At 38.0% G+C, this 22,789-nt stretch overlaps 1 long non-coding RNA gene across 31 annotated transcripts in view; it reads left to right on the forward strand.

The window, feature by feature from the left end:
• The window catches only part of LOC109369660 (uncharacterized), a 124,724-nt gene that overhangs the window by 48,961 nt on the left and 52,974 nt on the right, over positions 1–22,789 (forward strand). For 23 of the 31 annotated variants that reach the window (XR_014885852.1, XR_014885859.1, XR_014885861.1 and 20 more), the window contains exons 2-3: positions 20,140–20,217; positions 21,595–21,692. The exons of 2 other annotated variants lie outside the window; for them this stretch is intronic. This is a non-coding gene — a long non-coding RNA (uncharacterized LOC109369660). Of the gene's footprint in view, positions 1–20,139; positions 20,218–21,131; positions 21,199–21,594; positions 21,693–22,789 lie in introns of all 31 variants that reach the window. 6 more of the 31 variants (XR_014885851.1, XR_014885856.1, XR_014885863.1 and 3 more) reach the window with 1 other exon arrangement.

A 22,789-nucleotide genomic window follows, 5' to 3' on the forward strand; every position in this document is an offset into this window, starting at 1 on the left:
TTGAAAAAGCTTTGTACAGTGGTAATGAAAGACTTTCTTCTGGGGAAGAAATGCTAATGTGAAATTTTCTCTTTCTCTCAGCATAGTCATACATTAGAGATATTTGTAGCAGTGGAGATGCAGACTGCAATAGGTGGATGGATATTTACCCAAGAAAATTTGAGCCATGCCCTTTCATTTTCAGAGAGCTGCTACCTAATCTCAGTGTAGCATCAAGACAAAGGACACCTCATTCCATTTGTGCCTGCCCTGCAAAAAAAAAAATAAAATAAAAATAAAAGATGTATATACATACGTAAGGGGAGGGGGAGAGTAGAAGGAAAATAGAAGAAAAAAAAAAAACAAACAAAAAAGCCAAACAAAAAAACCCCAATGCTATTAGAATAATGGTCTGGGGGGGGAAAAAAAAAGATAAAATACAAATTTCACTCCGATCTGAGTTGGATTACTTCCCCATGCCCCTGCCTTTATTGAGCGATTTGGAGTTTCATTAGAATTCAGAATTCCTGCAGAAAGAAAAACCACAGTGGCACGGACTTCTCTTTCAAGGGGATTGCAGGCTGACCCATCAAAATGAAAAGGCTCAATGTTTTGCTGACAGGTCCCTGAGCAGGCCTGAGTGACAGCTTCATTTCAGCACTTCTCAGATGAGATTTGAATTGGGGGTTGGGGGGGTGGTAGGAGAGAGACTTTGTTCCCTAAAAAGTGTCAGTGTCAAACTCTGCAGTTCAAGTTCTAGTGTCTGAGGTGCAAAACCAAGTCAGAAATCATCTTAGACTTGTCTGCTTCCAAATTTATTATTAATGTCTCTCTAATATTAGCACACATGAAGCTTCATTTGAATCCTGGAGTTCATGTTGAGTGTACGTAGTTCCTCTTATTGGAAGAAAGAAAAAAGCAGAAGGAGATGGATTAAAGTACAGTGAACGTTGTACAATGTCTGCATGAAAGATTACATACTGGCATTTTCTTATTGTGGTAATCAAAACATCACTGAGAGCTTGATCCTTCTGCCACTGTAGTCTGCGGGAATAGGAGCAAATTTCTTGCTTTAAACTGATCCGGGTCTTTCTGCTGACAAAATAAGCATATGTAATAAAAATACCTAAAAAATATTAAGAGTCTAGTTTAAAAGCTCAAAAGCAGCTGTATGTTTTCTTGATAGTCCAAATGATCCTCTTTTCTATTGTTTATATCAGTCTGAGAAGTAATAAAGCTTACAAACCTGTCATAGAGGAAAGCGGCACCTTAACCTGCTCTTGTGATGAGAGAAAAACTTATTCATTTCCTGCTTGTTTCATTACTAAAGGTTGATTGGGTATGTGGAGATGTTAGCTTTTTTTTTTTTTTTAAGTAAAATTTGGTTTCATTTTCTATGTATCAGGTATTAGTGGTCACAGCTTTTATCAATTACTTAACATTTTCTCTTCTTTCTTGTGGATATTACTGTGTTTAGAGCAAGTACAAAATCCAACTAGTTCAGTTTGCTTTTAGTTGCTATCAAAAACGGCCAGATGAAAAAACAGTAACCTAATTTTTAAGATGAATATTAGAAAACTATCTGTAAATACAGATCTACAAAGTAACAATTATCCTTATGCCTTATTCCTTGATGATGCCACCTTAGTACAGGATACTATTTCATATCTCAGATCTGTTCTTGACATTCAAATCTCTTTCCTATTATACATGAAGAACTTTGAAAAAGATAAGAAAAAGTACAAGTTTGTACAAAACCCCAGAATATTCCCACAACATAGTAAAAGAAACATGGAAAAATTACAGTTAGGTATGACTGTAAGTCAAATTTTATGTATTCCATTCACTTTGGAACAAATTCTAATCTAATTCATATTTATGAAAGCTGTAGTAGCTCTAGCAAAGCTATGGGTTTTAGCAGGTGGGTATAAAAGAGATTTGAGCTCAGGCAGACACATATATTAAGCTTTAGTTCTTATGTGAATACGATGAACAGTGCTGCGTTAGTGGTAGTACTTTAAGTGTTTCTATTGAATGCAACAGCCAATAGTGACATAAAATCTATGTAAATGGTCAGAGTGCATGTTAGGAACAACCTAAAGAAGCTTCATCGTGTAAATTTTCACTAACTTTTCGTGGTTTGCTTTTTTCTTAAATAAGTGCATGCATTTGGAAAAAGAGGAGAGAAGGCACTAAAGCTAAAAAGCCTATCAAAGTTTCATTTATGTCTTGTTCTACCTCTGTATTCTAAGAAAACTTAGTACTTTTAGGTTCTATGCATTGAATACAGAGCAAGAAACTCGAGCCTCATCATGGAAAAGACTCATGTCTTTTGTGGAGCAGGAAATATCACTTCCCTCTGATCCCGGGGATCTATGCTACTTACACTACATACACTCTCATTCTTTTATGGCCAAGATCTTGTATCCTGTAAAAAAAGTTATGAAAATCACAGGATAACTTCAAATTTTGAGCCAAAAGGCCTAGCAGTCTCTACCACAGAATGACAAAATCATTAAGGTTAGAAAAGACCTCTAAGATCTAGTCCAACCGTCAAGGCACCACAAGCACACCAAATAAAATATCTCTCTAAGTGCTATATGTCTGTCTTGAACGCCTCCAGGGATGGTGGCTTCACTTCCCTGGGCAGCCTATTTCGATGCCTCAAAACTCTCTCTCTGAAGAAATGCTTCCTGATATCTAACCTGAATGTCCTCTGGTTCAGCCTCTAGCATTATATGGGGTTGTTGTGACTGAAGTTGCAGGGTCTGGCACTTGGTCTTGTTGAAGCTCTTACAGTTTGTCTCAGCCCGTTGATCCAGCCTACCTAGATAGCTCTGCAGGGCCTTTCTACCTTCAGACACTTCCTTCCAGCTTCTGTCATCTGTAGATTTACTGAGGATTGTTTAACTTTCCTGTTCCCTGAGAAGTTCAGAGTACCACCATCACTGTGTGTGAGCAGCCCCATTGCGGAGTCTGAGAGTTGTGGCTTGTCCTGGTAGAGCTGATGGATCAGTGACAGAGCCAAGTTGAATGTGCTGCCTGTTCAGGATGCTGCCAAAAACTAGCAGCTGTTCAAGTTTTGTGCTGAGAAACTTGTGGTTTGTCAACTTTTCTGTGCTCCCTGTAAAAATGAAAGGTGGGAAGTGATGCAGGAAGGAGTATACTGTGCTTTGTGAGCTTCTGCCAGAGCAAGGAAGGGAAGGATGCGAGAGAGCTTCCCGGCACACACCTCATGTCTTTCTTCTCTTTTCTACTTGCTGATTGAAATTGTTAAGACAAGGTTTATATCAACAGGACGAGCAAAATTTAAGGAGATGCCTGCAAGCTACATTCCTGACTATTCTGCCTCAGTAATATCAGGTCACTGAAGGGGGCTGCAGGGAGACATCAGCTGAGTCCCATGTTTGAGCAAGTGGATCTGCTCTGCTTTACACCCTTATGTAGTGTTTCCAGTTTCAAGGGGGGGTAACCTTTTGAGGCAAGTAAGTCAAAAAGGTGTAAGAGTATGTGTTTAGTATCATTGTAACATAGAAGCTGGCTTAGTTATAGATCTAGCAAGATAACAGATTGCTCTTTTATTTAGCTATTGCTTCCTCACTTTCCCTGTATTGTATCCCTTTTTTTTCCCCAATGTCTTTTTGTGATTCTTCTAAATTTAACATGCTTGTACCTACCAGTCTGGTTGTAAATGTAAAATGTATCAAAAGAAAGGTGGAATTTTCCCCACCTTTGGGATTTTTCAGGGTTAGAAGTAACTTATCAACCCAGGAGCTAGAAGTGATAAATGAAGAGCTTTCAGAATAGAGCAGAGAGGAGGAGAGGTTGTTGTAGAGAAGATGTTTAACTGGTCTCCTTAGGGAAAGGTACTTTATAGTTGTGAAAGTTTAAAAACAGCAGCACGTTGTTAAATAACTTGCATTAAAAGATTTGCCTGAACTCTGATTCTTCATGTGAAAAACCTGTGTGGGCGTTTAGGCCCATCATCAGCAAAACATACAAGCAAGTGAGCTTCGGTACTTTGCTGAACAGAGAAATTTCAATGAAAAGGAGCTATTAAAAGTACTGAACTTTTGGGTTCTCATGCAGCTGTGCTGGTCTGACATCTTGACCCATCTCATGCTTTTCTCCCAGTGATTTCAGTGAGCTGGCTATGAACTGTCATCTCATTTTGGCATCTTTGTGTGTGACGTAATTCAAGAACAAAAATCTAGATCTTATTTTTACTATGTCATCAATTTTCTGATGCTCCATTGTTCATAAAGCACCAAAATGTAACTCTTTCTTTCAAACACTTTTGCTGAGTTCAACGTGATAATGAACGTGAAGGGTTTGCATTGAGGAAGCAAAACTTTTTCTCTCTCCTCCCCTCCCCTTTTATTTTTTTCCAGGTTCACACCAGATAGGCATTTTTTACAGCCTGAAAAGGGATGTTTTCTTTTGTTAATAGCTTACAATCAGATGAAAGGACTCATCACTCTATTTTAGTGCTCCACCACATGGCGTGTATCTTTTATAAATTACAGGCTGGCGTTGTGTGCACTGGGGGAGAGAAAGGTTGGTTTTCTTGCTGTGAGCCATCCTGCCTAATTGTCGTATGCAAATAAAAGCAATTATAAGGCTTTTAGGGTGAAGGGATGACAGCTGAGTTTGGCAGTTGAGGAGGCCTCACCCACCTTGTTGTCATAGCAACAGGGAGGAAAAGGACAAAATGGTGTGTATACAGTGGAAACATTTATTTTGGTTAAAGAATTAAAAATACATATACCACTGTTATCATGAAACATCAATATGTGTAATGAATGGGTTTGTTTAAAACATTACAGAAATTAAACTGTATTTATTCCTTGGCCCTTTAAATGATCCTTGTCATCTAACTACCATTTATAAACCATCACTTGCGATTTTATCTGCTACTTTTAAAGTTATGAACAGATCATAACAATTCCATTCAATAATTAGGAGATTACAAGTTTCTGTGCATTAGCACATCTGTTTCAACGTTGCTAGACCCAGAGCCGCATGAAGGAGGGGGACATTCAGCAGTGTGTCTGTGAAGGGGAAACAGTGAAAAATAATAACCTATTAGCAGTCCATAAAGTTCAATATAAAATATGTTTGTGCTAAAGTGTTAAACAAGTAGAACAAATAGCGTGCTAGTAGCATACAAAATTAAAACGAGTCACAAATGGATATTTTCTATGGCAATTTATTTCACAATTACTCTTGTGGAAGCTTTCATGAATTAAATATGAGTTCTATCTTGAAATTAGGTGTTATAAGGCTAAATTACAAGAGGCAGCCAGTAATTGAGGTGGCTGAAACACGGGGTCTAGTGAACTAATCTCTTGCCGTGTCACGTGGCTGTCCTCGTGCCAATGGGAAACCTCCCCATCACAAAAACAGAGGCAGCTGAGAAAAATTGATTTCTCATCTGAGCCATATTTGATAGCTTTTGAAATCGAAAATTGAAATTAACTAACCTAAGCCCCGTCGTAACAAAAGAGCAAATTAAATATGCAACATGGCTTCCTATTGGCAGCAAGAGGGCCTGCCAAGGTAAATTTGTAAATAGAGTTTAAGATGCAGTCCTGCCCCTCCTCCCCCTTTTCCTTTCTCTCAGTGTAAAAGTATGTCTGCGGTGTCTTTATAAATTATTTATGCAAAAAAAATATTAAAAAATAATCATCAGCTGCAAATGGCCACTGTGGTTAAGGTCCTCCATAGAGAAAATCATTGCATTAGAAGAGCTCATTGCATGAAACAGAATTAAAATCATCTGCAGTCATCCTTGAGCTTGGAATAAACTGCACAAGAAGAGACTACATGTTTTCTTCTAAGAAAAGTTTTATGAATAGAAGTTTACAAAGCCAATAGCAAAAATAAGAATCAGATTGGTCATTTAGACTTTGCAGACAGCTAGATACACACTTTTTATTTCATTAACCCTGAGTAATGGCATAATGGTTTTTTGAGCTTTGTGGAGTATCCACATGCTTGCCTTTTGTCTTGCTTTTACACATCCTAACACATTACAAAGGATTCTGACAGTGAATGCTAATGATTTGAAAGGTGCTGTGGATTTACAGTGGGATTCCCTGAAATGAAGGCAGCCAACAAAATCAGTGATGCCATGCTCTAAATACTATTTTCTGTCCTTTAAAAAGGAAGGAAGGGAACTGGGGGAGAACAGAGGGGTAGAAAATAAAAACAACAACCAAGACATCGGCCGTCAGCATTCCACTCTTGCAGGGTTTCTGCTTTTCTCTGCCCAGATTTACATGGGAAAACAAATGATTTAATTCAGACACTTGAGTAGAAACTATAAAAATATAGAGCCAGATCTCTGTCTGCATAAATCAGAATAGCTTCTTTAACTTCAGAGGATTTATTCTACTCTACATCATCTGAAGATCTATCTCATGAAATTGTTCCACTTTCCTGCCGAGGCTGTTCAGATCTGAACTGTATAAAATCTAGTGACAACTGTAATGGAGGATATTACACTTAGCCTGTCTGTCATCCCAGAGATCTTGTAAAATCATTTTCTGTTCTAATTTATTACTTTTAGTGTCAATCAGCTGCCGACAAGCTGAGTAACATCATTAGGCATTGAGTTCATCTACTCAGCACTTTTTAAATGCAGTTTAAGTAGTTGTCTCATTATGTGTAGTAGGATGGAAAGCCAAGGTTCAAGGAGTTTTCTTTTTTGGCAGAAATATTCTTGAAGTCTGTACTATTATCTCTGAGGGAAAAAATAATACAAGAAAATAGGTCTTTTTTAAGGCTTTGAAAAAATGAAAAAAAGGCAGTAAAATGCAGTAAAACTCATTGTAGAAAGTTTGGTTCTGATTTTCCTCTGCTTTACTTTGTATTTATCTCTGATACGTGAATTGAAAGGTGTGGGGATGGAGTGAGGCAACGATGAATCAGGGATTTTGTGTAACGCAGAGCTGATGGCTTCCAGCCATGAGCTAATAAGTGGCTGGGGTTCATCTCCTCACTGAGAGCCTGCTATTGCTGCCTGGAGAATATAATGGATAGGAAAAAAAAACCTGTGCACCAATCCTATAATAGAAAACATTTCATTTGGGGGCTGGTGAATTCAATATGATTTTATTTAACACTATTACGCATCAGAAGTGACTCCACAGAACGAGTTGTGGCAACGTAAGAGCCAAACAAATGCAAATTTGTTTGGAATGAATTTCAAGGTTGTTTTTAAAATGAAATTAACGTGTATATGAAAAATATCAGGGTAGACAACAAAAGCCTCCCAGCTTCATCCCTTTCCAGAAACCTGAGGACTTGTCTCTGGGCTAGACATTCAAGAGGGGCCTTTGGCTACACCTCAGTAGGTCTTCTTCCCCCTGCCATTTCCCAGCAGTGGTTCACATCAGGCAATAGTGTTCCTGTATCATTCTTCATGTTTCTACTTCATTTGAATATGGTTCTACTGACCATAAACCATTTATCTTAGCAAGCTGTGGAGATGCTGAGATGTAATGTTTCCAGGACAGCTGAAAGTTGTGGTCTTTTCTGGGAAGTCCCATTTAAAGAGTGCAACACGAAGGCAAAGAGAGGAAGAATAGTGCTGGGCTGTGTGGTGACCATGGGATTTTTCTTTCTCTGTAAATGGAAGGTTATTACCTAATTTCTCATACAGTTGCTTGAAATATGATTAAGAGAGACAAAGTAATCAACTTCCTGCAGTGAAATGAATTTCACCAAAACTTAGAAGGAGTTACATTTAGGATTCTGCAATCTTATTTGCTTATATACAGAGGAAGAAGAGCAAATATAGTTATTCCATATAGAAATAGCATTTCATTTCATGATTTCATTGTTCTCATGTGGAATTGATGATTTCATTGGAGAAGCTGAGACATAGTTGCCCTGACTGTCTGTTATTGTGCCTAAAGCTTTTTAAAATACATTTTATTTATTTTCTGAATGAAAATAAATATAGGTTTCTTACCAGTGCTATCCAAGACTTTCTGAACACAACCATTCCTAATTAATACTCGTATAAAATGGATGTGGTATAATGTGCCTGTTAAATATTGTAAATGAAGAAGGTAATATGAAAAAGCAAATATGTTGATAAGCATTCCCAGTTCACGTAAAAGTCTGTTGTCTCCTCCCCTCCCCTTCCTGATAAACTGCTTTATATGACATTCTGCACATTTTAGATAGTTGCTGAAGCTAGCAGCTTTCATGGTATCCATCCAACAGGATATTGTAATCAGAGTGCCAGTAATTCTGGGAAGCATCAAAAAAAATGTTTCAGAAGATGTTTAGTCAGAAGAAAATCACAGCAGAGGCAAATCTGTACAGTTTGAGCAAAAGGAAAATTTCCTGCAGAACTGTAGAACAAATTCTACAAATAATTGCACCTACTGGACAAGTTAGATAAGGATGCAGTACACATTTTAAAATAGTAATCTTGAAACTGCATATGTAGTTGTAGAGTGCAGATGGGTGCATCTTGCTATAAGTAGTGTCTTTGTATTACATGTGAATTACTTGGTTTGTTTACCTTTAAGGACAATCCCTTTTTCTTATTAGATCAATCATTACAATTAAAAGAATATTAATATATGGAAAAAAAATACTTTAGAAAGATGTACCACTTTCTGCATCCAGTGTACGATTCTCTCAATGGCCGCTAATCCTATAGGGACCCCAGTATTCAGATTTGTCTAGATTGTAAGGTAGACTCCTAGATTAGGTCTCAGACCAAAATATATTTAAATACATGGTTAAAATAAGTAATTAGTCTTACACATTTATGTCAAGGTAAGCAAGTGAGAATGGGGGTCTCAGTTTTCTGACTCAGTTGCTCAAATTGAGTCATAGCTTTGTGCTTTTTATAGCAACAAGGCCCTGATTAAGCACTTAAGCATGTGCTTAAGGTTAAGCATGTGATTAAGTGCTTTGCTGACCCAGGGCTTAAGTACCCTGTAAAGCATTGGAAAAATGAGTAAATCAAATTTAGGTCAAATCTAGCCCTATGCTCCATACCTACGGTAATAGCAAAGCAGAAGGTAGGAAGCTTTGCTTTCAGAAACGCGCAACAGCAGGGCAGGATTACAGCTTGACATGCAGAGGACTGCTGGGGAGGGGGAGCGAGCACCTGTGACAGCCCCTGTTTAGAGAGGGCATGAAGTGCCAGCCAGAGGCCTCAGCCAGGTCCTCTGCTGGCTGTCACACCAGCTTCAGTCTGCAGCCAATGGAAGCCGGAGAGGAGTGAGGCAGCTTTTCAAAGTGGGACTGATGCGGATGCCTGGTGGTGCTGCTATGTGGCCTACGTGCATGGGATGGCTGCTGCCTGGCAGTGATGCTCAGAATCGCTCATCTTCCTCTGTTTTCCCCCTCACCTTATCCTTGCGGGAGGTGAGTGCTACAGGACTGGCCTTTCCTTTGGGAATAAAGGTATCCTGATGGGGAGTTTCAATGCCTTGTTTAGATGTTGGTGCTGGAAGCTCCTATGTGTGGACCCCTCCATGTTGGCATCCACATGGACGCATCAAACCAAGCAGGACTGCTTTCATGCCTGCTTGCAGAGCAATCTTGTCCTTAAATTCCTAATGCTGTCAAACAGGAACACGTGAGAAATAGAAGCTGTGGTAATGGACGACGGACAAGCATTTAAATAAGGAAGACATTTTCTATGGACTAGGGTTCCCAGAAATAGTAAATATTGTTCTGATCATTTCTGTGATAGCTGATATTGGAAACACCAATGGAAGGAAAAAAAAAAAGAGTTTTGTGTCTTTATTTCCTTGGCCAAATCCAGCCACTGCAGAAACGTTTGTGAATTCTCACAAACACCACTGTGGTAGTTACATCATTGACTGTGCTGGAGAAAAGTAAAGCAAAGACTCCAAAGAACCACCAGGGTGAAGATAAGGTGAAGTTTCAAGGGATGTATAATAAATATTCACCCTTAGAGAAAAAATCTAAGAAACATTAGAGTTCTCACTAAAGTGTGGTACGGCTCCACTTTCATTCTGTTTTCTTTCTTATCCCTCTCTAAATCCTGGATTCTCTCTGGAAAGGAAGAAAACCTCATGAACTTCTATCTGCCGAAAAAGAGGAGCACATCATGTGCTGTCACTGCAGACTTATCCTCTACAGTACCACCTACAGTGGAAGTCTAGCTGCAGGCTAGAGTTATACAATATCACAGAGAGAGATTAAGCATTACATTTATTGTGGTTGCTGGGAGGCAATATTATTGCTATTTCAGTGGAGAGATTTATAGCAATACTTAATGAATGGTACTAGTTTTGTTATCAGTTGGTAACCATACACATGTTGTGCGTGTGAAAATATTAAATTAAGTTGTTATGAAAACCTTAGAAAAGTTGAATATTAGTCTTTGAGGCAAATTTGGCAGCATAATGAAACTATGTTTGTATAATGGCCTGGTATTGTTAGGGTGGGCATATGCTGTTGGATGGAATACAGGCAAAATTAGCCTTATCAGTTTTAGGCATTTTCCAAATGAAGAAATTCATTGTGATCTATCCTTAGGAATGTGCAGATTGTTGCAGTTATTTGTCTAAGTCTATTTTTGAAAATATCATAGGTCAGAAATAGTTCAGAAACTAAATGTGAATTAAGAAAAAAAGCTTTTAATGTTTTCCATCTTCTCTCTTTTTGAATCATAGCTATATGTGAGGAAGCATCAAAAACCCCCAGACTGTTAAGATGGCTCAGAAAGATGTGAAACTTAAGAATTCCTGGAAAAAAAAAAAATCAAATTTTATTTTCATCACATGGTCTACTATCATCAATGCAGTAGGCAGACCTAATGAGAATTTGAGAGGTTGCAGTGCAGTGAATAGAATTTTTACTTCCCCAGAACCTTTACTTATAAAGACTGAATATCCTGGAAAAACTACAACAAAAATCTCATCAGATTTCTTTTAGATACAACATTTATTTAGCGCTCCAACTGTGTGCATTAACATTATATTATCATGCACAGATAGCTGTACGGTAAATACATATTTCTATTTTGCTGCAATTGAGCACAAGTGAAATTTTCATTAGTGATGATCACAGATAAATTATTAGGCTTAGAAGTGGCTCTTTATGTTGCAAAGCAAAATATCTCAGTTCACAACTGGTATCAAGAGTCATTTACTTGAATGCTTGTAGGTGCAGCTTTTTATGTTTGGGAAAGGAGATTTATTACAAGATCCTGCTATTGAAATCTTGGTTGAGATTAGGTGTAATGACAACAGAGTATAGAACAGTTAGATAGCACTGGTGGTACTTGCCATGAAAGGATGTGATGAAGTATTCTCACATGGAACAGATAGGCCTGATTTTTCATATTAGTGGAGTTAAAGTATGAGAAGTATTGAAAATATTCATGCCTCTGTAATGATGGGGAGAATACAGAAGCTTTTGGCTTGGATGTTTTAGATAATTAAGAGCAGCAAAAGATTACACTGGAAACAGATTCTCTAGAGATAGTAAATTCTTGCTAGAGAAATGGGATATCTAGTATAGTGGTCCTATGGCTCTTTCTTTTTCTCTCTCCTTTTTTTGAAAGGAAAAAGCATTTCTATCTCCTAACTGCATTGTGGGATGCATAATCAGACTCTCATGGCCAATAATGAAATGACTTTTCTTCCTCTAATAATATTCTGTTCCAGGATTTATCAGAATTTTGCAACAGTGCTTGCAGTCGTAGATAACTATTACATAGATATACTCTAAAATTTGGATAAAAGAAACCTACTGTATCATGGAATTATTAAAGGAATTGAATATGCAAATTAATTTGAATAACGTTGAATAAAAGCAGCTAATTTTATTGAACTTCACCTTTAACTAAATGGTAGTGAAGTGGGAATTAAAAAAGGCTAATTATATATTATTTTAAAGTGTACATTTGTTCTTAATTTTCAAATTAATTTTGTACATGCTCTGTGTTTTCTGTCTGCAGTTTGTTGCATGAGCTCTCTGCTCTGACTGAGCATTAGGAGGTTTAAAACAGGCTGGATGATGGAGTCATCTGAGATAGAGATTATAAAGACTCCTTCCATAAATTTTGGTTTACCAGCCTTTCCACCTCTTATTTCCATTTTTCCTATCATTTCCTACAGCTACTTCCCAGTACGATGTTTCCCAACTATTGTCTGCAGGCCTTGATTGCAGTTGATGCATAAATTGTACTGGTCCCCAAACTTGTGATCTCACTGCGTGAATGCACTGGTATCTCTTTCCAAATAGAGGACCCAGAGCACCAAAGGCATCCTGCAAAATAGTAACAGTTCTTTTGAAAAACCTGCATGGGATTCTTAACAAAAAAAAAAAAAAAAAAAAAGAAAAGAAAAAAAGGTCATATTTGTCTGATAAAAACTTGGAAAGTATTTCATCAAAACAAACTCAAGAGCTTCAGACAACAACCCTGGCATTATGGCTCTGATAAAATAAAATGGTTACTCACAGACATAAATTACCATGGGAATAAAAGGACTACACCAAAATTATATGGTTTCATAATGCTCTTAAATCAAAGTCTAGAGGGCAGCGAGTGCAGCTTACAAATTGTGACAATCACACTAGTTGATGAGTGACTCTTTTTGGCTATAACTAACCTAACAAGTTTCTTCAAGAAGTGCTACATAATGACATATACTCAGATTTCATAGGGCAGCTCAGGGAGGATATACTCTGATTTTGTGAAAACTAATACCCAGCACATGCACTGGAAAATATACTTTCACAATTCTGATAGCATTGTTTTGCTGCATGAGCACACGTACCTGTCAACATGATATGTTATTGGACTTTCATTGCTATTGGACTCTCTTGATTTTGGAGATGCATGTAATTACTCTAAGGCACAGTAAATCCTGCTCACCTCACTAGAGATGCACTGCAAGTAAGACTGACAGAATTTGTAGTCAAAGCCAAGAAAATGTTGCAGTGCGCTGTGAAGTCCCAAGCTAAGCTTTTTGCAGGATGAACTATTCATCTTGGGTCAATTCCAATATAAGTGTTTACTGGATAATGTAGACTAGATGACCACATCAATAGTTCTGAACTCATCTGTGGAAACTTCCATAATATGCTTTTGGTTCTTTCCTAATCGCTGCCCATGTATTTTTGCTGCAGCAGAATGCATAGTCTTCACTAAAGGGTTGCTAATATTCAGGAAGTTATCTCTTATCATTCCTTATTCTTATCACAATTTATAGGATTTTTGTCTAGTCTGAATGTCTTGAAAAGCTAGACTGACTTCACATTAAAAATACAGATCTGTTTCTGAGTGATGGAAGAACAGGCTACATCACTAGAATTGTGAATACTCTTCCAATACCTTACCATGACTCTCTCTGTGCTTAGAAAGGTAAAGAACTTATATAGTTCTATGGGAGAAAAGGTCCTAGAGATTTACTATTCCTCTAAGAAGTGGTAGATATATCCCTAGAAGTTCTGCTGATGTGCATGACAAGTCACTCCAAAATGGAGGCAGTAACTTGGGTATGTCCACGGTATGTTTTCCCCTGGGACTTAACTGTATTTTGGCATTTATACCAGACACTGATTACCAACATGGTCAATCTATTCTTTCTGGTGCACTGAAGGAAAGATGGAAAAAAACCCTTCTGTCTATTATCCTGAATTAATTCATAATGATACCAGTGGTTATGCTTCAACTTGGCTTCTCATGGAAATTTGAAATTTTAACATACTTCTTTATTGTTTGTAAGCTTCTCAATTACAAAGTTAAGTTTTCAGTACATCATTTTGTAAACTTTCATGAAAAAATACTTCAGTGGAAATAGCTTGGAGTTCAGTGATGCTGCAGTCTCAAGTTGAGCTACTTGAGGTTCTGAGCAGCTCAATAGAGGTTCTCATTCCTATAGTCAGAAGCAACTCTGTATCTCATAGCAGGCAAACTCATACTAGGGGGTTTTAAATGCCTAATATCAATAGACTAAGAAGAAATCAGTTTTCAGTCTGAGTGACAAAAATAGCACTGGTTTCCAGACACACTTAAAAGGAAGTGATCAGTGAACCTGATTTTTCAGTCTTAGAAGGTTCTTTGGCAGTTTTTCAGTGTAACTTCCACAGACTGAGTCTTTAGACAGGGGAACAAAAACCTCGTGTATTTAAGTTCATCTTCTGGACTTCTTTTAAGAAGTGAGGAGTCCTGGTACCATTTATTTTATCTCAAGGGAAAAGGAGACTTTTGTTTGATCTTTCTTTTTCTTCAAAAAATGTGTTCAAAAGAATCGGAAAGGACAAAAGAAGAAAAAAAAATAAACCTCGCATTCTTTTCTGCAGTAAAAGGAGAAAAACTTGTTTTGACCGCTGTATCTGAAACAAAGGTCCTGCTTAAAGTACTGGGAAAAAATGGACATCATGTTTTATTTTGAACTATAGACACTAGTTTCCACTGGAAAGTTAAATCAATTTACCCTCGGAGAAATACTTGTCAGAAAAATCTGTAGGGGATTAAAAAAAAAAATGCAGCGGCCCGTATCACTTCACATTTTGGCAAGATGCTGAAATACAGGTGGTTTTTAGAAAGAAGAGGTCGTGTGCAAGAGCATATGAAAGCTCACCTTTGCACTCCTGTAATCTTAACAAAGTCTTTCGTGCCAAGCTAGGAGATGACTCTAACTCCTACCAACATCAAATAGCACCTGGACCATTCTATCTATGCCTGCTGTTCCCCACAGGCCATCTGTGATCCACATACCATCCTTCACAATTATTGATACAGTGTGTAATTACTTATGATGGTAGGTATAGATCCAACTTTCCATTAAAAAGAAAAGACACAGATGAGGTTTCCTCTCTGGAATTCTTAGTGCCAGAAGTAGAAATAACCTGATGGGTCAAAGGGTGTCCAGGTTGACACATGCTGCATTCAATCAAGAGAGTTGTCCTCACTTCAGGCTCTGGACATGTTTTAAGAGTACTTTTCATCTTAAAGGCTGATGAAAAGAACCTGAGTGATATGCGTCCTCTCCTGTTTGTAACTTTGTGCCATGCTAGCCAGCAGAATATGCACTTCCAACAAACTGAGGAAAAACTGAATATTTTTCATAAATTCATTTTACTGTACTCTCTGCCTGTCTTCTTTTGATTATTTATTTTGCTGACTTTGCCTCTTGCCTGTATGCTGGAGTAGAAGGTCTTCAAACCAATGCTGACCTTTTGTTTTATCGCCAGAGACCTTACAGAGGACTGTATGCGTTTTCTCTATCTAAATTGTGCAATGCTTCATCCAGTGATTTCAAATTTTACAGTTGATTTGTTTTCACAAGCAAGTGCTACAGAAAAGAATAGTTATTCTCAGTTCACATCTTGGGAGCACAGTCCATTGACTGTGCTCATAATGCTTTGCAACAGCAACCTGTAGATAAGAGGAAGAAATGTTCAATCTGTTAGTTAGTTTTGGGACTTTCCCCAGAGCTTTGTGTGGGATGGTTTCTGGCTCTTTGTGGTTGCCTAAGTAGTTTCCTTCTAGTTTGTCTGAATTTCTGTCATGTAGTTAACAAAATTTTTAAGACTGCTACTGAGAAGTTTCCCAACAGTGTCTATCGCAGAGGGATATGGGATTACTATGGGGGGCACTATGAAATACTGTTGGTGTGCCAGAAAGGGAAAGCTCTTCCGGAAAAGAAAATTGAGCATGATGTACTAGTGCTTGTGGATGCCTTCACTCCTGAAGTCCATCAACTCCAGTTTCAGATTATGTCAAAAGACCAAGTGGCTCACAGGTCATACACAGCTAAGTCCAGCAGAGGAAAATATTTGAACTTCAGTCTTCCAGGCTTCATGCTAGCACAGTAATAATCACATACTGTAAAACTCATTTGAATCCAATGGATTTACACCAGTATGAGAAGAATATCAAAGAATCAAGTTGGATATTATATGATTTCTGAGTCTGGTCTGTGTTGTAAATGACTGCAGAAAATAGTCGCAGGTTCAAAAACTATAGGGATGCAGATAGAAAAAAAGTGAGTAAAGCCTTCTGATCCGGTTATGGTTTTTTTTATTATCATGTTACTCAAATTTTAGCACTAGCCTAACCTCAAGAAGTTGTCATATTTTTGTCATAACAAACATTTAAGGAAGGGGAAGCCAGAATTGCTATTGCTGTTGTCACTGGAAAGAATGGTTTAGCGTGTTCTGTAAATGAGTGAGCATAACAGGTTCTTCTCCAGCAATCTTGGCTCTTCCATAGCAAAATATGTTCTGTAGCTGTAATCTAAAAATGTTACTGATAACCCTTTTCACTTGGCTATGCACATTATTTCTTGGTCTTAAACCAACTCTAAGGGAAGAATTCATTATCTGATTGGTCAAAATAATGCACTGGGCCCATTGCTTACTTTATAGAATAGATCAGAGTCGAAAGGAAGATGAGGGGCCATTTCCATGTGGGCTGGGTTTTTATTATTTTAAAATTTAAATAGGTTTGAATCACCGTAATATAAAAAGACCAAAATCAAACAACCATGGTTCATTCCTGTGCTTTGATTTTTATACCCATATATGTTTAAAAAAGAAAAAAGGAAAAAAAAAAAAAAAAAAAAAAGAAAACCAAACATGTGTGCTGCCTTTTAATAAAGATCATATTAAAAATTCAATAAATAGCAATATCTCTGATCTCTTAACAAAAGCGTCTGGTGTACAGGAAATTAAATGAAAAAAAAAAACCTTGTTAATCCTTTTTGATTTCTGTACATGGTAGCTGGAAGCAGAATTCTTTAACTCACAGGATTCTCTTTTTGTCTTCCCTCTTTTACATTTCTTCTCCTTTTTTGTCTTTTTTTTTTTTAATCTTCTCCCGCACAAACGTTGTCTGGGTAACCTCAGTGTAAATGCAGCCTGTTTTCCGATACATTCTAAAATAAATAATAATAATATAATAATAATAAAAAAAGCCATTGTATCATTGTCTCATCCCCGTGGCCTTGCTGTGAGGGATCCGTCTCGAACCAGGTGATAACCTGATAGACTTTATCTTGTCTTTTCTGGGCCTCCCTGAAGCCTGCCAACACTTCGGCTGGCTGTTAGGCATTTTAAATATCCCCCATGAGCCCTAACCTTACCCCTTTTCTCTTCTTGTCAGCTGGAATGTCTCAGAGCTGTCAGAGGCTTGTTGCTTATTGATGTTTCCGTGTGTTTTATGTCTTTTCTGAGATATGACAGCCCCTGACACAGTGCTGATTTCAATCAGCCGGCTTCTAGAGAGGCCTAAGATTTTGTACTTGCGCGGTCCCAGCCGCTAGCACACTTCAGAGGCCTCCATCTAATGAAAATGTTTCAGTGGGCTGAATAAAGACCCACTGCCCAACAAACAACAGTTGATGAATTCACAAGACAAAAAAAAAAAAAAAAAGAGAGAGAAAAAAAAAATAAAAGAAGAGGAAGCCCTTCCCCCCTGCAACCCTCTGCCTTTGTTATAAGAAAAGCAAGAAGAGAGGGTGACCTCCTGAGCCAAAGGTTTTGACACTGAATCAAATCCCTTTAGACCTGATCTGGCAGGCCGGGCCCAGCTTTAGATTACTTTATCACATCTTAGAGCGATGCTTGTATGTACCTCAGGATACCCAACATGTAAAGAGTGGATATTTTACCCTCATTGCTTATTAAGTCCAGGCTGGGTGTCTGGTAGAAAATGGAAGTCTGGCTCGCTGAGTGTTGAGAGAAAGCTGAAGTAGGAGGAAACACATCGTTGCTAAAAACAGAGATTGAAATTATTCGCAGTAAGAAACCCACTTGAAAGAAACAGGCTGGTGACTTTGCTTGAAGTCACTTTGAGAGAACAGTTATTTTTGTTTGTAATCAAATGAAAAAGAACAGTGAAAACAGCCTTTGGGACAACGGAGCACGTTGCTTTGTAGGTTTTGAGAAGGTCTTTTGGTCAGTTGAATCAGGATGGAACACAGCTGTGTGCTGAGCTAGGAAGGCCCTTGTTTGTATTGCCTCTTTCACCTGCCCTAGGGTACAGACATTTGAGAGGGCAGAGAAGAAAAGGCAGCAGCTTTTCGCTGCATCCACCTGGGGACTGAAGAAGGAGCTATGTGTATGACTGTCCTGTTCCTCCGCACTCCCCTGGGCACCCTGTTCCCTCTCTTGCTGATATCTGAAGACTAGTTCTCTGAATTCAGACAAAACTACAGTGCTATAGTGAAGCACTGTGGTTATTCATACTCTTTGGTGTACATCAGGGCTCATCCTCCACCATGCTTGGTGCTCTATGAGCACAGCAGAAAAAACAGCTTCTGCAGTAACACCCTTAGTCACCAGTAAGAATATTGTGGTCTTTCTCTTTGTGTTTTAGAGCTCATCTTGAGCACTTTATCTATATATAGTCATCCAGCAACTTTTTTTTCAGAGGGATTGTGCCTGTGTGACCCAAGGCTGTGGGATTAGGTTCATCAGCAAGTGAGACTTCTTGAGATTCACATGTATTTCTTTGTTTACATGAGTTTTGTTAGGTTTCCTCCATTTATTTTTGCACAGAGGAAAAGCAATCTCTCCCTGCTCTCTAACTAACTAAATAAACATGGCCCACCCCACTTTTGAACATCAGTGGAATCCATGTCTGCAGTGACTCAGATGGTTTGGTTAATAACAGAGCTCTCGGTGTAGCCTGATTCTGTCCTTCAGATGGGAAGACTTTAATCCTGAGTCTTATTTTTCACAGCATTCAGCTAGTGATTTTTGAGCAACAAATTACATCCATGCCTTCAAGCCAAACAAGAAGTGAAAATTTCTATTTAAAAGAATGTGGAAATAATACTGTCCATCTACCTACAGTACAATTCCATTTTTAAAGTGCTTTGATATTTTTAACAATATTAATATAATAACAGCAGCATGTGCCTATTGGGTTAGTCTGTATTTTATAACTTGGTATCCAATTTCTTCCTTGTTTCCTGCAGGACTGTCACTATTAATTTCTACTCCCATTTTTTCCGTCAGTGTGAATATTGTCATTGGACTATTGTTTGTAAGTGATAAGCAGCCCCTAGTATTATTATTATTTCACTACTGCTTGTTGAGCATCAACAAATCTACCAAAAATATGAAAAAATTTGGTAGGTGTTTAACTCTCTCTTAGCCAGCTTGTTCTCCTTTTTTCCACCTCACAGGGCCATGCATTATCCACAAATAGAAAAATAGGAAAGTAGTAGAAAGGCAATCTGTCACAGGGAAAAAAAATACCTCAGGGGGTAAAGAATGCCTTCACAGTATGGCTTTAAGGTTTTAATTTATATTGGTCCTGACTCATGACACAGCCAGAGCAAGCCAGGGCCTGAGAGTCAGGTCTCCCACTGACCCTTGCATAGACTGGTTGAGAGAAAGATGTCAGCTGAAAACTCCCAGGGATCATGGGCCTGCCAAGCATTTTGAAAATGACTGCCAATTTGGCCTAGTCTCAGCTGAACACATGCCCAAGAGGGAGGAAAAGACAGTAATAAAGCAGTTTAGAGGGAAAGATATTGCTTTTGAGCTCCCAAACATTTCCAGTCTTTTTGTATCACACTGTTGTTTACTTACATGCATGCTCTCATAAAAATGCATGCATGTACATGTGTGTATGTTCATGTATTTCAAAAATAGGAACAACTATAAAAATGATGCATGAAGTTGGTGCCCTCTTCTGTGTCCACTATGCAGTCAACCGACTCCTTTTGAATGTCAGAAGATGATAATCACAAATGTGAATGAACTCTTTAGCTTAAAAGCAACTAACTCATGCCCTTACAGACTTCTAAGGGGTAAAACAAGTGAATATCAGAGAGAACATGAAACTCATATCCAATTAACTTCAAGTAAAAAGTATTCTATTTTTTGGGCGATGGGAGAGTATAAAACCACAAAACTATGCAATTAAGGTAATAAATGAATGTAAAGGTTTCCAGGTGTTTGTCACCCCTAAGAATGAATGGAACAGTGGAAGTGCTGAGTTCCTGTATGTGAGTTGCTTTAAAAGAAGCTCAGCTTCAAATTTGGTTGTCTTGAAGTAGGTTTTTCTTGTTTTATTATATTCCAATATGATGTTTCAGAGCTAGGAAGATCAAGAGCAAATCTTCACTGGATTGGCTCAAGTGTGATATGATTCTACAGCTCATTGAATCTTATTGCTATTTTTTCTAGTGCCACTGGAGTAAGTGATATTACTCACCTGAGTAAAGGCTGTGTGATGAGGCTTAACATGAAGATGGAAGAAGAAAGGTAAAAATCAGGAGAAGTTCTATTAATTTGTGTCCTAGAATGTTGCATAAAGTATGCCAGAAATAAGAAATATTTGGTGCACATAACATTATAGGTTAAGAATACCTGAATGAAAAAAAAAAAACAAACAAAAAAACCCATCCCCAAACCAAACAAAATACCACTTGGCAAACATGTTCATCTGCTGCAGCATCTGCCTCCAATATGTTTTATACTTGTGTAGATTCATTTGGGAAGTGAAAGGTAACAAGAACTTATCAAAGAATTAGCAAGCACATTCACAGCTGTTACAAATATAAATTGTCCTAATCATATTACTTTTTCCTCAGTTCCATTTTACCTGAATGTCTTTTTTCCTGAAATGCTAAAATGTAATCTAAAATTGAGTGGATGCTGACAAAGCAGAAACAGTTGCAGTAGTTACTATGTATAATACAGAAATATTTTTAGAGTATTTGTGATTGTATACGAGTAGAAACATAATAAAGATAGCTCTTCAGCACTTCTTTCTTTCTGTGAAAAAAATATCTTTTTTCTTTTTGAAGCTTGTTTGAAAAATGCTGGTAAGGAGAATGTTTTCTGTGCAAGTGACTGATGAGCTGTGCAACTGTCCCAGTTTTGCAATATCTATTATGTAATCAGTACTCAGGTAATTTCAAAGACATACTTTTTGTGTGGCACAGAGCAGAGAGTGGTACCAGTGAAAAACAAATACGGGGTTGTTTTCAGTAAAATGAGGCTGCCTGTGATAAAGCTTCAGCTTGAGTTTTGCAGTTACAAGTCTTTATACAGATTTCTGTTGCACAGTAGCATGTAGAGGTACATGTACAAAGATTTTCTTACATTTTCACACTGGAAATGTTTTTGACACGACCTCCAAAGGCTTATGTTTACTGTGCTTTTGTGCTCAAAAGGGTCCGAGAGTTTGTTTTCTGCCCTGAAGAGTCAACACAATGGCAACTCTGCTAAACCAAATGCCAGGTCAGTGAGGCTGCTGTGCTCTCCTGGTAGCGCTTCTGCAGCTGAAGAGTGCCTATGTCTGTTTTCAGAGCTTTTCATTCAGTCAGTCTTAAAGTATGTGCCTTACTTGCAAGCTGCAGTGTTCAAAAACATACAGGTTGTGTTTTGTTTTTGTTTATATAGTTGTATACTAGTAAAGTAAGAAATGTCTAAGTACGACAAGTAACCTTGGTTAAATGATTATCTCTGATGAGATTAAACAAAGTGAGTAACCTGGTTGGAAAAGCAAATCTAAAGTTTAGTGAGAGTTAGAGTTTAGTGAGTACTATTGGTGATAGGTGGGTGGTTAGACTGGATGATCTTGAAGGTCTTTTCCAACCTTGGTGATTCTGAGATTCTGAGTTTTCCTGTCTGCAGGTCTGGGAAGCTGAACCTTGCATAGACCATTGATGGCCTATGAATCTCCAGGAAGAAAAGAAGGGATTAGCTTATAAGAAGTCATTGATTGTATACTGGTATGTCTATGGATTATTTTTCTCAACAACTAAATTTCAGATGAAAAACCTTTTGAAGTGAACCATGGAGATACTGGGGATGGGATGGAGGGACTTCTAGTGCTACTACCTGAATGATACCTGGGCTGCATGATATGTTCCCCTAGAGCATGTCATATGGCTATGATCATTGGACAGACTTTCCCTCTTATCTTGCTTAGATTACAACTTTCTGCTGTTCCTGATTCTCTAGACTCCTCTAGACTATTCCTAAGATAAAGTTTTTCAGAGTGAAATGGACATTGCAACTACTCAGACGTGTGATTCTGTATAGATTTTTGTCTCAGTGGAGAATTTTTAGTAATCTTTACAAGCAGAGTTTCAGTTTAAACAGCAGGAAGGATGCCAGAAGCTGGTAAAATGGATGCTAAAAGCAGATCACTTCACTTCCTACAGCTTTATTTCGCCTTTCAACAATATTCTACCCCAAAAAGAAAAGTGGGACACAACTGTTAATTCAAGTTATTTGGGAACAAAACATCAAGCAATTGTGAAAGCATTTCTCTTATTCTGTCACTGGTTCTTTCTTGGAAGGTAGCTTTCACAGAGGAGCTGATTATGCCCAAGGGCAGAGGAACAGATGCTTCCTGTAACGCTGACTTAGTTTCCCGGACATCCAGCCTTTAGCTCCTTCCAAGACTGAACTCTGCGAAAGAAGAGCCCTGGGTTTCCTCCAGGTTGTCCTGGCAGGTTTCTTGGAGAGTTTCCATGGGACTGTGTGTGGAATTCTTTGCAGGATGGGTTTACTGAAATATTAGGAGCCATGATTTATGGGCTTTCAAACAAAGTCTGGTCCTTAAACCTCTCCCTAAGTGAAAATACTTCTAAATCTTTTTTTTTTTTCTCTTGTATTTGCAATTTTTGGACTCTTCACATCTGAAACCCTCTCTCCTCCTCAGATAGTGCAAGAAGTATCTTTTCAATGGAGGAATCTGAGATTCTTTCACTTGAAGGAAAAACAAAATGTAATCACAAAAAGACTTTGAAATTTTGAGAATGATGTTTTAGGCAATGAAAAAATTGTTCAGATACTCTGTTTTACTTTGTGAATTTAGCAC

The sequence above is a fragment of the Meleagris gallopavo genome, chromosome 12, assembly GCF_905368555.1.
Source record: "Meleagris gallopavo chromosome 12, MGAL_WU_HG_1.1, whole genome shotgun sequence".
Lineage (NCBI taxonomy): Eukaryota > Metazoa > Chordata > Aves > Galliformes > Phasianidae > Meleagris > Meleagris gallopavo.